The sequence below is a fragment of the Colobus angolensis genome, unplaced genomic scaffold (genome assembly GCF_000951035.1).
Source record: "Colobus angolensis palliatus isolate OR3802 unplaced genomic scaffold, Cang.pa_1.0 Scaffold111, whole genome shotgun sequence".
NCBI classification, from domain to species: Eukaryota; Metazoa; Chordata; class Mammalia; order Primates; family Cercopithecidae; genus Colobus; species Colobus angolensis.
Genome location: NW_012112142.1, coordinates 5,615,081 through 5,621,080, shown reverse-complemented (window position 1 = coordinate 5,621,080; position 6,000 = coordinate 5,615,081). Strand labels below are relative to the sequence as shown.

General features: G+C 45.2%; 1 protein-coding gene across 3 annotated transcripts in view; it reads left to right on the top strand.

The window, feature by feature from the left end:
- The first annotated feature begins 1,895 nt into the window (after positions 1 to 1,895).
- Positions 1,896 to 6,000, top strand: part of EDNRA (endothelin receptor type A) — a 63,801-nt gene continuing 59,696 nt past the window's right edge. For all 3 annotated transcript variants that reach the window (XM_011956764.1, XM_011956753.1, XM_011956744.1), the window contains exon 1: positions 1,896 to 2,514. The gene's annotated coding sequence lies outside the window, so the exon portion shown is untranslated. The remainder of the gene's footprint in view (positions 2,515 to 6,000) is intronic.

The window sequence follows — 6,000 nt, the reverse complement described above, 5'->3', positions numbered from 1 at the left end:
CATAATATCTTCAATGTTCATCCATGTGGTAGCATGTATCATTCTTTTTTAAAGCTGAATAACGTTCTGTGTTATGTACATGCATTTATATACATATACATACATGTATATACCACATTTTGTTTATCCATTCTTCCACTGATGGATATTTGGATTGTTTCCATCTTTTGGTTAGTTTTCACCTTTTGGCTTTTGTGAATAATGCTGCTATGAACGTGGGTGTACAAATATCTGTTTGAGTCTCTGTTTTCAATTCTTTAGGTAAATACCAAAAAGTGGAATTGCTGGATCATAGGGTAATTTTAAGTTTAATGTTTGGAGGGTCACCATGCTGTTTTCCCACAGCTGCTACACTGTATTTTACATTCAGACTGGCAATGCACAAGGGTTCCAATTTCTCAACATTCTTGCCAACACTTGTTCTTTGCTGTTTTTGCTTTTGTTTTACTATAATGGCTATCCTAATAGGTGTGAAGGAAGAATTTTTAGTAACTAGTCCTACACCACAGTAAGATCAGCTGTCCCAAGAGGTAGGGCCTGATGGGTGTGTTCTAGCAAAGACTGGACAGACTGACACATTCAGATATGCAGGTGATGCACTGTCCAAGTGTGTCTGGCCACAGAGTGAATAAGGGCTGAAATCCAGCACATGTTTCACAGGCCAAGATGTGAACTGCCTCTTCTGGGACAAAGCAGTAACTTTTCCTTTCCCGAAAATATTGTGAGCTTGCCAAGCCACATGCCCAAAGGCTCACCTTTTTTTAATGTAAACGATGGCACTTATAAAAGCTATTAGTTATTCTGATTGGCCAATTCTCCCTCATATAGAAGCTGTAAGATTAATGCACAGGGTAATACCTAGTCTAACCCTACTAGATGACTATTAAGGCCTTTTTCAATGGTAGTGTTCTGTAGAGCTCTTTGATGGTTTTACAAAATGGTCCCTAAATTCTTTGACACTCCTCACATTGAGGGTTGGGCTCTATAGATCCTCACCTTCAATCTGGGATCTATGACTGCTTGACTAATAGAATGGAGCAGAAATGACAGTGCCAGTTTCTGGGCCCAGCCCTTAAGAAACTGGCAGCTTCCACTTTCTGTCTCTGGGGACATTCACTCTTGGATCCCCGCCACCATGCTGTGAGGAAGCCCAAACCACAAGTCTCCACAAGTCTCTGTGGAGAGACGCACGTGGAGAAAAACTAACACTCAACACCAAGCAAGTGAACTATCTTCGAAGTGGATCCTCTAGCGCCTGTTACATGGAGCAAAAACGAGCTGTCCCAGACAAGCTCTGCCCAAACTGCAGACTGATAAACAGAGTAAATGAGTGTTGTTGTTTTAAGCCACTACATTTTATAGTGATTTGTTTAGCTGCAACAGATAACCGGAACAGCATGGGATACAACGTGACCAGTGCTCCAACCTCACGTTTCTACAATGTGCTGACTCTAGCAGTGCACTGAAGGACTCCAAGGCAGGCCTTCCCTGAGGAGCCCCCAGTTTTTACTCACATGTCACAGGCAGTGGCCTTTGTCCCTCATCTCCTCTCCAACCCCCAATTTAGGATAAAGTCTCTGCCATGATAAAGATGTTGAGACCCACTTTCTGTAAGGTCTGCTTCCTCATTGTTTGAATTTCTTGAGGTTTCACGGAGCCACACACTGGAACCTTCCATCCTCTCTCCTGAGGCTCCTTCTTCGCCCTGGGCTGGAGGTCTGTAGCCGTGGGATGCCGGCTACAAGGGAACCTGATCCAGTAAACTGTTGTCCACTTCGGCTCCTCAACGGCCTCCAAGCCTAAAAGGGAGCACACAAGCTAAGCAAAGGGGGCAGGGAAGACGGAGAAGAAACCACTCGCGGGCCCTGGCTCTGGGTCCAGTTGTTCCATCACAAATCAAATCTGCCTGCACTAAGAGGATGGGTTCCTCTGCAAGGCCTTTCGGAATTCTGAGTCTTGTCTGTCAAACTGTACCCTCTCCTCCACATCCCCCACCTCTTCTTTCAGGAAGGAAATAGTTAAAAAAGACTCCTGCCCTTCAGGGCCTGGAAGGGGGCGGCAGCTTTGTGCTTTTTAGTGGTGGCTGTGTCCCAGGATAGCTGGAAGGTTAGGACGCTCTTGCGGTCCCAGAGTGGAGTGGAAGGTCTGGAGCTTTGGGAGGAGACGGGGAGGACAGACTGGAGGCGTGTTCCTCCGGAGTTTTCTTTTTCGTGCGATCCCTCGCGCTCGCGTACCGTCATCCCGCTGGTCTGACGATTGTGGAGAGGAGGTGGAGAGGCTTCATCCATCCCACCCGGTCGTCGCGGGGGATTGGGGTCCCAGAGAGACCTCCCCCGGAGAAGCAGTGCCCAGGAAGTTTTCTGAAGCTGGGGTAGCTGTGCAGCCGGAGCCGCCGCCGCTCCGGAGCCCGGGACACCGGCCACCCTCCGCGCCACCCACCCTCGCCGGCTCCGGCTTCCTCTGGCCCAGGCGCCTCGCGGACCCGGCAGCTGTCTGCGCCCGCCGAGCTCCACGGTCGGTGCAAGTCTTTCCTATCGGGACTAGGACTGGGGCGGGTGCGGGGATGGCGGATACGCTGCCTGGGCCCCTGGGTCGGGAGAAGACGAGAGCTGGGAACGTTCTGGCCCGAACTCCGTGCAGCTTGGGCGACCCGTCGCAGCAGGGGCTGGCACCCACCTGCCCCAGGGCGCGCGGGGAGGCGGGCGCCTTCCGTGAGGGGTGCGGTCCGGGAACGTGTAGGGTTCGGGGAACTTCACTTCCCCACGTGTAGGATTTAGGATTCGGAGTTTTAGGAAGAGGAAGCCCAATAGTTTTCCCTGGGTGAACCCTTTTCCCCAGGCATGCAAGAACTTTGAGGAACACCGAGCTCTGTGGCTTGCTCCAGCGCCTACTTGTGAAGTTGGTTCCACAGCCTTTTCTTACTCGCTTGCTTTTCCTCCCCCACATCTGGGTCTGGGTATGCCAAGGGTAGCCAAGGGCACTCCATGTGAGGGACTGAGGTGTTTGGGAAAACCTCCAGTGTAGCTAGTTTTGGAAATCTGCCTGTGAAGGTCTGGGTGTTTTGTTCTGTGCTCGCCTTTAAAGGACACTTGTTGCTTCGCACGTGCAGAAAACAAGGGCTGCTTCTAGATAATCACCCTCTGTTTACATCATCCTAATGGCTTTCCCCTGATAGAGTTGGGGGTGGGAGGCATGTTAAAGTCAGGCGTTGTCTCTAAGGAGAGTTGCTCATTTCTTAACTGGAGAGCAAAACCACAGAAAACTTGTATAAAGTTCCTAGTTTACTTGTTTTTTCCCTCACCTGTAGTTGTCTATGTGTTAGCTAATTGAGAAACACCTTGGCAGTCATTTCATGTAAATTGAATGCTCTAAACTCATGCCATTTTGATAAGGTCTGAATTTCCAAATTACCAATTACAGGTGAACTTTGATCCTGAGAGTCTCATATGTTAAATGGTTAAAATGTAAGCGTAAGGATTCAGCCCTCTTCCTTAACAATAATTTTTGCACTCCCCAAACTCTCAGACCCCAAACAGGAAGAATGCTGAATCTGTAGACCATGCCCTTCAGGTCTGAACCTGAGATGCTTCACTAGCGCTGTGACTGATTATGACTGATGATTCAAAGCACAGCCTGACTCAGATTCCTGGAAATGAACTACGGGCCCACCTTGGAAGAACCTGCAGTTGATGGGCTTCTTTCATTTGATTTTGTACTTTCACCCAATGATAATATGACATCCGCATGCCTTTGCCAAGTATCCCTTTGTTTTGCAGCTTACCATGTGTGGAGAGCTGACAGAGAAGTCATCAGAAATTATTTCTGTGGTGGTGTCATTGTTGGAGGAGGAAGGAAGGGGGTTTTAATGATAGCTGGCTCGTGCCTTAAGAACCCACAGCGTTGGCCTTACCTCCTGCCATAATCTGCTAACCAAGCAGACCAGCATGCTAACGTTCAAAGCACCACGGGAGCTCTGATGAGTAGAGCAGTACCCACTGTAGCCAGGTCAGTTCACAGGTCGGTTCCCAGCCGACTGAGACCGACAGAGAGCCATTCCATTTCTGGAAAAGGCCTTCTCTCTCTCTCATTTTGAAGAAAGCTGTTATTGAAGGTTCTCTTTCAGTTGGGAAGCTGGAAGACATTAGTCACTAAACAGCACAAGATATGAAAGTATTTCTTCTCCCCCTGTCTCTGTGATCCAAAGAGGAGGATGACAAGAAGCTTTTCTCTTGGAGTCCTGGTCTTCCCTTTGGAATAGAAATGGTGTCATTTCATAGGTCTATCAATTTTGGGCCAGATACTCACTCCAGATTGTAAGAAGCAGGAAAAAACTGCAAACTGTTTATAATTAAGTCTAATCAGAGCTGAAAATTACATGGCCTGCCTCTAACCTTGAAAAATTGATATTTTTCCCATTTAATCAGAGTGAGTCAAGTCCTATAAGCAAAATTACGTGTCCTGCCATTTCTTGGTTTTGAAACCTTGACCTAAATACTTCTTCAATACTCCGGTTTCCTTATAAGTAAAATGGAGATATTGCTCCTGCCTACCTAGAGTTGTAAAGCTCAAAGCAGATAACAGATACATATATAATAAGTTACTACATGTAAATACTATTATTATTTCAGAGTTCGGGGGGTGGGGAAATCTCTGGGGAAGGTATATATGTAGATATACCCTATACAACTTGAATAAATCTTATTTTATCCACGTATTGGCCAAACCTAAGCTTTACTGATTTCCCAAGATAATTGTCAAAATTCCTAAAAGTGGTTAATACCAACCTTGAATAGATTCAGAAAAAGGATTCAATTTTTTTTACATTTTATTTAATTTTTTTTTTTTTTTTTTTTTTTTTGGAGACAGGATCTTACTCTGCTGCTCAGGATGGAGTGCAGTGACTTGATCACAGCTCACTGCAGCTTTAACCTCCTGGGCTCAAGTGATTCTCCCACCTCAGCCTCCCAAGTAACTGAGACTACGGGCACATGCCACCATGCCTGTCTAATCTTTTTTATGTTTTGTAAAGAAAGGGTCTCACTAAGTTGCCCAGGCTAGTTTCAAACTCCTGGGCTCAAGCGATCCTCCTGCTTTGGCCTCCCAAAGTGCTGGGATTATAGACATGAGCCACCACACCCAGCCAGGACTCAATTTTTTTAAGATTAAATTATGACCTGGGTATATACCTCACAGACACATACAAACACCATTGCATAAACCAGATTATGTCTTCATTTGAAGATTCATAAAAGCCTACAGAAAAGGAAATATATAAAATATTGAAATAGGATAAGCTATTTTTAATTATCTTTGATTATTCCTCATTAAGTGTCTCCTAGACTTCCTGGACAGGAAGGACCACTTGCTCTCTGCAAGTGACTTAAAAATAAATAAATAAATAAATAAATAAATAAATGAACAAACAAACCACACCAGATGGTCTTTGAAAATGTCTAACCACCCTCCTGAGTCTATTGCTTCATCTAAACTCTGGAGACTTCTTTAAAATATTTTACGTACAAATAAAGCATGAGAATGAGAGACAGGATGGTTTAGTGGTTAACAGCTCCAGCTCAGAGTTGGACTGACCTGCCTTAGAATCGCAGCAACCACCCATCACCCGTGGCCTTGACAAGCTGCTTCACCATCCTGGGCCTCTGTTTCCCTGTCTTCAAAATTGAACCATGGATCTACCCCCATAGGACCACTGTATGGATTATAGGGCATCATGCACATATAGTACTGGGTACAGTGACTGGCATAAAACAAATGTAGCTATATAGGATGGTTAAAAGATAGCATGGGGACAGATGTCCCTTGGAAAACCAATACTATGACTAACCTGGGAAAGCTCATTATTCCCATTTCATTCATCAACAAATACCATATTATGATGATAATTTCTGAGAAATGAAAAAGCAAAAAAAGTATGTAGAAAATTTAGATTTTATATATTAATCATCAAGGTTTTCAAAACAAATGTTTTGTTTTTATCAATTA